Raw genomic sequence first — 11,426 nt, 5'->3', positions numbered from 1 at the left:
GGGAGTGATAATCGCACATCTGCGCATGCGCAAGTCATTCGTTGCGATCTGATTTTGCTAGCTCGCAAGCCACTTTCAGGTCGCTGCTTTGAGTGACCGATAGTGCCGTTTGTGGGTGGTAACAGGGGAAGGTGCTTGTGAACAGGGGTGTGGATGTGCGAACGCAGGCATGTCTGACTGTCAGAACGGCGTTTAATGGGTGTGCATAATTAGCAAAGTAGCATCATTGCACACGTGACTTGGTTGATTTTTAGCCTAAAGTGCTCGCAGTGCTTGGGGTAGGTTAGGTCAACCCCAAGCACTGCGAGCAGCGCCGATGGCCCTCGATGTTCACGATTAATCAGACTCTTCCCAGAGATGACGTGTGCTGCGAGTGACAGGTGGGAGGTTTTATAGTCCAGCGTACGCTAACTGCCGTCGCTCACTAAGACATAGAGGGCGTCCTTACAGCGCAAAGAGCGAACGCTTAATTTGCATACCCGGCCCATTTTTGCAAGTGAGTGATCGCATCTTGCAAGAGACTCTGAATGAGGTCCATTTTTCACTGAGGGCTGGTAAAGGAATAAAGAGCAATACCAGTATCACAAACATCTGCAGTGGACCTGATACATTTAGCTCTCAACTGAAGGTAGGTAAAGTTTTCTTATGCTAGGGGGAATAATGGATTGCCCCAAACTTTTTGGGTTCTGAGCTAGCATCTTGTTGATTGCCCACCAGGATAAATATGTTTCTACTTCAGGGTCCATAGGGTATCCACAGGATACCTTGGGGTATAGGTGTGACGTCAGTCGCAGGGCACCAAAGAGTTAAGCTTTCAGCCTCCCAGGATGCACTAGGTCCCCCTCCTATACCCCGCCCCCGGGCCAAGGCACCCCAGTTTAGTTTGGTGCCCGGCCGGAGTCGGGTGCACCTGTTGGAGTGGGGGCTAGAAGAGCCCCTGAAGCTTATTCTTCATGCAGCTGTGGCTGCACATCTGGATGAACAGCATGGACAGTCAGTCCTGACGTCCATGCTGTCTTCCCTACACCCCGCCGGTACCAGAACGCCGGTACTGATCTGGGGATGCTGGTGGGCGTCTGGGGTCACAGCTAGCGGTGACCCCAGATGCTCCGGACCATGGCCAGATTCAAGGGGGACAGAGGTAAGCAGCGGGGTCCCGCGGTGGGTCCCCGCTGATCACATGGTCCTAAGTCCCCAGGCAGGGGGCTCCCTGGGGACTGGCTGCAGCGTGGAGCCAGGCGACCAACCTGCGCTTCCACTACCCCCTGGGACAGCGGACCGCAGCAGAGCGGTAGCGCTGCGGCGTCCCAGGGGTTAAATGCATGCCAGGGGAGCGCGCCTTCCCTGTCTCACAGCCGGCGCCTCCCCCGCTGCACACAGCCCTCTCTGCATGCTGCCGACTGGTCCTGTTGCAGCGCTCCTCCCCCAGGCCAGCCTCCTCTCTGCTCCTCGGCGGCCATCTTCTCCAGAACGCATGGTGAACGCTGCTGGAAGCGCTGGACGGAAGCATCGTGGTCTGGGTCCCCCCGCATACCTCTCCTCCGCTGTGGTCAGGTCTGTGTATGCAGCGCTGTGTCCTACCAGGCCCTGTGTCTGTGTAGTTGAGTGATCAGCGCTGTTAGTGCAGGAATTGTTATTTCTCTGCATTGTATGTGACTGTGCTAGCGCTGCCTGTAACTTTTCTTCTCTAAACTGTCAGCTTTATTACTGTCCCTGTTCTTCTGCTAAAGCCCTTGCGGTGCGGTGCTGCAGGGTGGTCTCTCGCCTATTTAATACTTAATTGGTGAGAGAGGTCACATACGTGGTGCCATCATGTCTGAAAGTGATTTTCCCCTCCGGCTACAGTGTACCACGTGCAAAGTACCGTTAGCGGAGGGGGAGGGTAGCGCGGAGGGCCTTTGCCGGCAGTGTTTGTCCATGGCGCGGCCTATTACGGTTACAGCACCGGTACAGGAGCCGCCCTGGGCTTGTTTCGCTCAGGCGTTAACAGCTTTAGTGGGCCAGTTAGCTCCGCAGCCCGCGTTTACTCCGATGGGTTTGTCCCAGCAGTCTGTGGTGTCGTCACCCATGCAGGGGTTCCCACGACAATTGGTGGTACCCCACAGTCTCCCTATTTCCCCGCTCCCGGGTTCTCAGGAGCCAGCGTGGGTTAACTCCCTGACGAGTTCTGTACAGCACTTGTCGGATGTGTTGCAAGGGGAGTCTGTGATGCGGCCTCATAAAAGGCCGGTGGCGTCTCTGTCCGCTCCTTATGAGGATGACGAAGGGACGTCTGATGATGGGGAGATTCTTGATCCTTACGATCAGGAACCTCTCCATACTAAGGACGCTGATGCTAAGTCCAAAGTATATATTCCTGGACTTATTCGGGCGGTCCGCACAGCCTTGGTGATTGAGGACGAAGTTCCCCCAGCGGCTAAATCTAAGTATGCCTTTTTCAAAGATGTGAAGGGCGATGCCACAGTCTTTCCTCTTTCGGGTCAGTTGGTGGACCATTTAGAGGAGGCGTGGAAACAACCTGGCAAAAGATACCAGCCGCAGAGACGCCTGGCGGTGGCTTATCCGTTCGCGGATAATTATTTTGCTAAGTGGGAATCCCCTCCACAGGTGGATTCTCACGTGACCCGTCTTGTCCGTAGTGCCACATTGCCGATGCCATCCATGTCCTCCCTTAAGGATGCTACGGACCGCAAGGTAGAAATCTGCCTGAAGTCCGCTTATTCCCTTGCAGGGGGGGCAGCACGGCCGGCTATGGCCATTTGCTGGGTTGCCAGAGCGATGGAGCGCTGGGCGGATTCATTAGAGGCTTCTTTTGAATCCGACTGTCCGGCCGATCAGGCGGAGTTGATTGGCAATCTCCGTGATTCGGCCACCTACATCAACGAGGCGGCTCTAGACATTAGTACTCTGGTGTCTAGAATTTCTTCAGCAGCGGTAGCTGCTCGTCGCACCTTGTGGCTGCGATCCTGGAAGGCGGACGCAGATTCCAAGAAAGGTCTGGAAGCGTTGCCGTTTACCGGAGAAGTTCTCTTCGGTCCGGATCTGGATAAGATTGTGGCCACGCTGGCGGCAGCCAAATCTGCTTGTCTCCCGTCGGCCGCTGCTCCTTCTGGTTCGGGACCATCGTCCTTTCGGTCATCTAGGGCCCAGGGCAGGCCCAAACCACAGTCGTTTCCTCGACAGGCTGGCCCTAAGAAATCGGTCAAGCCCCGGAAGCAGGCATGGAGTACCAGACGTCCGGCCCCCAAGCCAGATGACAAGCCTGCGGCCTGATGGTCCGGGCCTCCCTTTGGGGGATCCCAGGGTGGGAGGCCGCCTGCTACAGTTCGCCCAGTGTTGGTCGACCACTACGACAGACACTTGGGTTCTGGAGGTGGTTTCCCACGGATACGCCCTCTCCTTCCGGCACAGACCCCCGGCTCGCTTCTTCACCACGGGTCTCCCATCAGACCGGAACAAGGCTACGGAGCTGCGGAAGGTATTGCACACTATGCTCCAGGCTGGAGTTATAGTGGCGGTTCCATTCTCCCAGAGGGGCCAGGGTTTCTATTCAAATCTATTTTTGGTACAGAAACCCAATGGGTCATATCGTCCGATTCTCAACCTCAAAGCACTCAACAAGTCTTTGCGGGTCCCGAAGTTTCGGATGGAGACCCTACGGTCCATCATTCTGGCGCTGGAACCTGGGGACTACTTGGTGTCATTGGACATACAGGACGCTTACCTGCATGTCCCTATTCTTTGGCGCCATCAACAGTTCCTCAGGTTTGCAATCCGCAGCGACCACTTCCAGTTTCGGGCGTTACCTTTTGGCCTGGCAACAGCACCACGTGTTTTCACCAAGGTGATGGCGGTCATGGCGGCTTCTCTGCGGCTGCAGGGAGTCCGCATGTTGCCGTATTTGGACGACCTGTTATTGGTGGCAGGATCTCCAGAGCTCCTGTTACGCCACTTGGACCTGACCATTGCACTGCTGCAACGGCACGGCTGGCTAATCAACTGGCAGAAGTCCACTCTAATCCCGTCTCGGAGGATTCTGCATCTTGGAGCCTTATTGGACTCGGGACAGCAAAGGATCTTCGTGACGGAGGACAAGATCTCTGCTTTACAGTCAAGGGTGCACAGTTGCCTGCACAACCGCCGGGTGTCCTTACACTCGGCGATGAGGTTACTGGGCTCCATGGTGTCGGTGTTCGACATGGTGGAATACGCCCAGTTTCACTCCAGACCTCTGCAGCACCTGATCCTGTCCAAGTGGAACGGGCTGACTCAGTCTTTGAAGTCCCAGACGATTGTGCTCACCCAGGAGGTTCGCCTGTCCCTTGCGTGGTGGTTACAGACGACCCACCTCAACAAGGGACGTCCGTTCTGGGTTCCAAATTGGGTCCTGTTGACAACGGACGCCAGTCTTCGGGGCTGGGGAGCAGTTTCGGGTCCACACTTGTTCCAGGGCAGGTGGACGCCGACAGAAGCGGAGCTTCCAATAAATATCTTGGAACTCCGTGCGGTCTTCAATGCTCTCCAGCAGGCACAGCGGTTTCTCCAGGGTCGCCCGGTGCAGGTCCAGTCGGACAACGCTACCACCGTGGCCTACATAAACAGGCAAGGAGGAACTCGCAGTCGGGCGGCTCTCGTAGAGGTCTCTCGGATCCTGGTTTGGGCGGAGCGCAATCTTCCGGCCATATCAGCGGTCTTCATCCCGGGAGTGCTAAATTGGGAGGCGGACTTTCTAAGTCGCCAGGACGTTCATCCGGGGGAATGGTCCCTGCACCCGGACGTTTTTCAACTACTGGTGGACAGGTGGGGTCTTCCAGAAATCGACCTCATGGCGTCCCGGCACAACAACAAGTTGCCGGTGTACGGGTCTCGCACAAGAGACGAAGGGGCGTCTCTGGTGGATGCTCTGTCCGTCCGGTGGACGTTCCGGTTCGCATACCTGTTCCCTCCGGTCTCCCTTCTTCCACGGGTAATCCGGAAATTCAAACAGGAAGGAGGGACGCTCCTGTTGATAGCTCCCGCGTGGCCCAGACGGCACTGGTTCTCAGACCTTCAGGGTCTGTCCGTGGACATTCCTCTGCGGTTGCCGCTACGACCGGACCTTCTGTCTCAGGGTCCTTGCCTTCACCCGGACCTGACTCGGCTGTCTTTGACGGCGTGGCTGTTGAGACGGCCATGCTGAGGTCCCGGGGGTTTTCCAGCTCTGTGGTGCGTACCATGTTACGAGCTCGGAAACCGTCTTCCGCGAGGATATACCATCGCGTGTGGCATACGTTCTTCCAGTGGTGTCGACCGAGAGGTTATGCACCGCGGGAGTTTCGTCTGTCTCGGATTCTCGCCTTCCTGCAAGCGGGACTAGATCATGGGCTTCGCCTTGCTTCTTTGAAGGTACAGGTTTCGGCCCTATCTGTATGGTTTCACCGTAGGATTGCTACAATCCCGGATGTGCGCACCTTTATGCAGGGTGTTCTCCGCATTCAGCCGCCCTTTGTTCCACCTGTGGCGCCTTGGGATTTGGCTGTGGTCCTGAGGGCTCTCCAAGGACCGCCGTTTGAACCACTGGGCTCAGTGGATCTTAAATGGCTAACAGCTAAGACTGTTTTCCTTCTGGCCATTGCTTCGGCCAGACGTGTTTCTGAGTTAGGGGCTCTTTCTTGTAGACCCCCTTTCTTGGTTTTTTATGGGAACAGGGCAGTGCTCCGCACTCGGCCCGAGTTTCTTCCCAAAGTTGTTTCCCAGTTTCATGTTAACGAGGAAATAGTTGTTCCGGCCTTTAACTCACCGGGTCTTTCCGTGGGTGAGGCCTCTTTGGATGTTGTGCGGGCCTTAAGGACTTATGTTGACCGCACTTCTTCGTTTAGGAAGTCGGACGCTTTGTTTGTCCTCTATGGCTTCCGTAAAAAGGGTTGGCCTGCTTCAAAGCAAACTTTGGCAGCCTGGATCCGTATGGCTATTTCTGAAGCTTATCTTCATGAAGGCCTACCGGTCCCTCCTTCTCTGAAGGCTCATTCCACTAGGTCTGTGGGTCCTTCGTGGGCAGCTCGACGTGGTGCCTCGGCAGTTCAGATCTGCAAGGCTGCTACGTGGTCTTCTGTCCATACCTTCGTGAGGTATTACAGGTTTGACACCTTCGCCTCTCAGGATGCTTCCTTCGGGCGGCGGATTCTCCTTTCTGCACAGGAGCGTCCCCACCCTTAAAGGATACTGCTTTGGGACATCCCCAAGGTATCCTGTGGATACCCTATGGACCCTGAAGTAGAAAATATGAGATATGGTAAGAACTTACCCTTGTTATCTCTATTTCTACGAAGTCCATAGGGTTCCACAGGACTCCCGCCCTGTCGCACCTGTGCTGCAGATGGGCTTTGCTCTGGTCACCGGTTTTCCGTCTCCCTCTGGTGAGAATGTGATTCTTGTATGTGTCCAGATCTTTGTTCTCTCTCTTCCTTCTCCTCCTCCGGCCTATGGCTTGGTAACTAACTGAGGTGCCTTGGCCCGGGGGCGGGGTATAGGAGGGGGACCTAGTGCATCCTGGGAGGCTGAAAGCTTAACTCTTTGGTGCCCTGCGACTGACGTCACACCTATACCCCAAGGTATCCTGTGGAACCCTATGGACTTCGTAGAAATAGAGATAACAAGGGTAAGTTCTTACCATATCTCATATTATCCCTAATTATTATGGGTGGGGTATAACAGCTTTTGTTAAAATCGTATAGCCCACATTGAGTAATGAAATTGGACAGTATGATCCTGGGTCGCTAAAATCTCGGCAAGCTTTAGGCAATACTTTTATTATGGCAGGCTTAAAATAGCAGCAAGCATAGGGCTAAGCCTAGGGGACAACAGGTGATATAAATCTGCAGTGAGGCCATCAGGGCCTGGAGCTTTAGCTGGTTTCAAATGTTGTATAGCTAATCTAACTTCCTGTTCAGTTATGAGTAATACCACAGAAAAACCCATCTCAGACGAAAGACTAGGAATGGGCAATCCCTCCAGAAATGAGGACACACTGAAAGGGGTCACTCCAATTAGGTGCGAATTGCGAGGTGCGAGCTGTTGGTTTCTCTGCAAATTCGCATAGCAAAATCCATTTTGCAGTCCTTTTAGCAACTCGCATTGAACCAGTCAGAGTAAATTCACATTTTCCAATTACTCCTCCCTGAAGGCGATAGATGGAAGGGAAAATTTTTATATTCAGGTTAAAATGTCGGGACACCATGGCTAATTAGGCAAAAGGAAGATTCCAGTATACTTAATTAGTCCAATAATTACATGTCATTTTTTGGGGGTAAAAAAAAAACTTTTGTCATTAGTTTAGGCACACAAAATTATATTTATTACAATATTTTTTATTAATTATTTTTTATCTATTTATTTTTTATTTTTTATTTTTTTTTACATTTTGCAAAGTGCCCTCAAAGTACACCAAAATTACCTTTTTTTCCTATTTTTTTATTTTATTTGTATTTTTTGCTTAATTCATTTGATTTTAAATGAAAAATGTTTGCTTTTTATCACTTTTTTTTATTTTTTTTGCATTTTTTTTTAAATCAGCCATTTGACATAATTTAAAAACCTTCAGTAGTTTCCTTATGCCCACAAACAGCCTTCTATATAGTACAGCTAACAAAATTATCAATTTTGAGAGGTTCAGGATGGTCTCCCCCACTTTTTCATGCACTTCTCTGACATCGCATTTGGCAGTCAATTCGCAAACCTCCGCTGCGAGTACTATGGTTAGGTATTTTTAATTGGATTGTAGAATTCTCGGGCGCGCACATTCGCGCGTTGCATGACTCGCTACTCAAAATTCGCACCTAATTGGATTGACTGCTATTTGCGCACTAGAGGAGGTAATACAATCAATTAGGCAATCAAAGCGGCCGAACTGTCATTGATGGCATAATCCACATGATAAATTCGTTAAAAGACTACCGATTTTGTTTCTAAGTTTATGGGAACGGTAATCCTTTTGATGTGAAAACTGGTAACCCATTTGGGCTAGCAGGCCATCAAAAAAGGATTTCGCTTCGATATGGCCATTTATTGTGGTCGTGGTCTGATAAGTGTCTGTAAGAGATTTCTGAACTGTCAATTAATCATGCAACATTTATACGAAAGAATGACGGTGGTTGCAAAACCGTAGCCCTTTACTTAGCTGCAGTGGTTGGTATTTCAACCGTCAAAATTCCAGCTTCGTTATTTTTCTGTGCGCTGGGATTGTGTACCCAACACCAGTGAGGTGTATTGAGCTAAAAGAGCACAGTAATGTACTGACATAAATCTTCCAAAAGGGAAGGTCGGTTGGAAACACAAGAGGAGTGAGACAATATTGCGGTGGAAGAAAAGGAGAAGAGAAAGACAATAACATGACAACAAAATAAACAATAAAAAAAAAAAAAAACTAATAAAGCAAAACAATGCACTTTAAAAAACAGCATAGAAATAAAACCTCAAGGGTTTTAGTAATGGTACGGGTGTAGTACAAAGACTTCTGTCTACTAATAATAAGGGAAGAGGAATGGAGAATCTATCTTACTCTCCAGCTGTCGTTCATTTGTGCAAAGAGATCTATTAAGAAAACTAAACTCCTGACCGACCACAGCCTAATGGAATAAATAAAACAATTCTGAACATAGAGGAACATGATTCCCAATAAAATTAGCAACATGGTACGTGTAAAACAAATTATAATAAAGAAAAAAGAAAACACAAAAAATACAGGAATGTAACATCATCGGTTGTAATGGCTAGTTATTACGCAAAGATAAAAAAGAAACACAGGTCTGAATCAGAGATGTACGCTATTCTGATATTTACACAGTTGAGTGATTATCGGTGGACTGCACAAGTGTCTCAGTCGGACTGCCAATGCACCTTTGCGATGCCGCTCACAGAGAGGAGTTGTTCGTGATTGACAGTCAGGGACCTTTGAGCGAGGTAGCAGGGAGTGGCGACAAAAAACGCAGGCGTCTCCCGGGCTTTTTCGGAGCATGTCGTAACCTGCATCTGTGATCCCGTACTCCGATAAAGTGGTTCTGACAGCTCAGTTCAGGCGGCTATTCTGCATGCCCATAGGGCTACTCAGATGGACGATTATCGAATGGTCTGCGACGACGGCCCAGTGGGCATCTTAATACATATCCACATGGCTACAGCAGTAGCATATTTTTGCACAGCAGCTACGTGTGGGAATGCATATCCAAATGAATTAGCACACATCTCTGAGTCAGGGCCACAGTCAAGCTTAAGGTGCTAAATTCTAAATGAATCTGATGAAAATTAAACTGCACATAAAACCAGATCTTCCAATGCGACCTCTTTTCTTCCGATAACACATGATGGAAGGTGATTACACACTCTTGCAATATCGCATGAGCGGGTCGGGAATCAAAAGAACGCCCCAAAGATTGTAAAGGTGTGCACCCAGCTTCAGTCAAGGTGCCCACACACATACCGATCTGCCCACATACGATTTCCCTTGAAACTATCCCCGGCAGCTCAGCACACGATCTCCACACGATTTGCACACGATTTGGTGTCCAATCTTCAAACGATCTCTCCTGCAGTCAGACTTTTTACAGTGCATCGCCTCGTAGATTGTCAGATCTGCCCTACTGCACGGCAGATCTGAAGATGCGATGTGCAACCAGCGGGGATGCGCATCGCATCGTGATCTGAGTGGGGACTCACGATTTCCTCACGATTTAGCCATATTTTACACGATCTGTCGTTCCAATGTGTCAGAATGGGCCAGATCGTGTAAAATATCGCTATGTTTGTGGGCACTTTCAGTGTTTCTCGCAGTAAAATAAATAAACAAAAGAAATAATACATTATAGTAAAAAACATAAACAGAAGTTCCCCATGTATTTGCAAGGGCCAGTACGTTCACAATTTTCTCAACATATTTGTCTTTGTGGTGTATATTTAGAGATTCTAGAATTCATTAAGTTAGTGCTTTGCCTTTGGTGCTTGCAAGGTACAACTAGATACAGGTCTAGCATTTGTTTTAGTACTAATTCCATTAGCTTTCCTGATTCATTTGTTGATACACAAACTTTCTAACAAATCTAATGCATTCACCATTCAATACAAAGGTGTGTGTGCTTTTTCGTGGGAGTCACTGTTGCAGTCCCTATTCCAATGCTTGTATACAAGGCACCGTCTATTGTATTACTGTACATGGATACAGTATTGTATTACAGTACATGGATACAGAATAGTTGTATGCATACATTTGTAATGAGGGATAATGAGATAACATTTAACTTCGGGATTATCCAGCTCTGCAGGGCAGGATTAATTACCACAAATACCCTCTAAGTACCTTACCAGGCTGATGATTTGAGCGGTTTTCTATAAACATAGCAAAACAAGTGCACACATCACATCACATGAACGTCCTGTAATCCTGCCCTGCCCAGCACAGCAGCAGCACGTACCGCATGATGCAGGGAATACCCACACTGACTGCATAAGGACTCTCCATTTACATCACGTTACATTTAGCTGAAAGATCAATTGGAAAAAAATAATAATAATGGAAAAGCAGTGTACATAGAAAAAGGTGTACAACAATGACAGAAACTAGACAAAATGCAAAAGGAGCAATGGACAGTAATATTTTTTTACAGTCATACATGTGCATTAATTATGTCGTGAATAGTAATATTGAAAGTGAGAATGGATACTTATTTGCCAATTAAACAGCACATTAAATGCAAATCAATGTGCAAATGAAATTATAATTTAAACTAAACGTAATTTGACTTAGTAAATATTGTTGTACCTTTGACAGGATCAGGAAATCAAAAGAAGCTTGGTTAGGGATTGCTGAAGATTATACTGTAAGGCGGCTCGTTGGTCTAGGGGTATGATTCTCGCTTTGGGTGCGAGAGGTCCCGGGTTCAAATCCCGGACGAGCCCTGTTTTTGCAATTTGTCTATTTAGAGAAAATGTTTTAAGTAACCTTTATTTATTTCTAAATATATATATACATATATATATATACATATATATATATAAAATAATGTGAACAAAATAAAAATATTTGTTTAAAAAATAAACCCGGGACCTCTCGCACCCAAAGCGAGAATCATACCCCTAGACCAACGAGCCAACATGTGAAGCAATGTCCTTCCTTTAAAACTGTTGAGTACAGTATAAAGTACATTCTATACGATGATTTGTTTTTCCTAGTAACTTGGAGTTCTTAGGATGTGCAGTTTTCCCCTCTTTTTCTACTGTCTAATTAGATCTTATACAGGAATGCATGTTGATTGCTCTTAGAGTTGCATAATAAATAACTGGAGTTAGTATGCAGCATACAAATTATAATACCTGAGAATATGTAGTATGCAATGTTGCAGTAATTGTTTAGTGTCGTTATTCATGGCTCCCTGTCCTAATCTGCCCTTCCAGTAGTC

The 11,426-nt window shown here is 48.4% G+C and overlaps 1 non-coding gene across 1 annotated transcript; it reads left to right on the top strand.

Annotated features, from left to right (window-relative positions):
- Positions 1-10,854: 10,854 nt before the first annotated feature.
- Positions 10,855-10,926, top strand: TRNAP-UGG (transfer RNA proline (anticodon UGG)). The gene has a single exon. It is a non-coding gene; the product is annotated as a tRNA-Pro (tRNA).
- The last annotated feature ends 500 nt before the right edge of the window (positions 10,927-11,426 follow it).

This window comes from Taudactylus pleione, unplaced genomic scaffold, assembly GCF_031769625.1.
Source record: "Taudactylus pleione unplaced genomic scaffold, aTauple2 ptg000019l, whole genome shotgun sequence".
Taxonomy (NCBI): Eukaryota; Metazoa; Chordata; class Amphibia; order Anura; family Myobatrachidae; genus Taudactylus; species Taudactylus pleione.
This window is presented reverse-complemented; position numbering and strand designations above follow the sequence as displayed.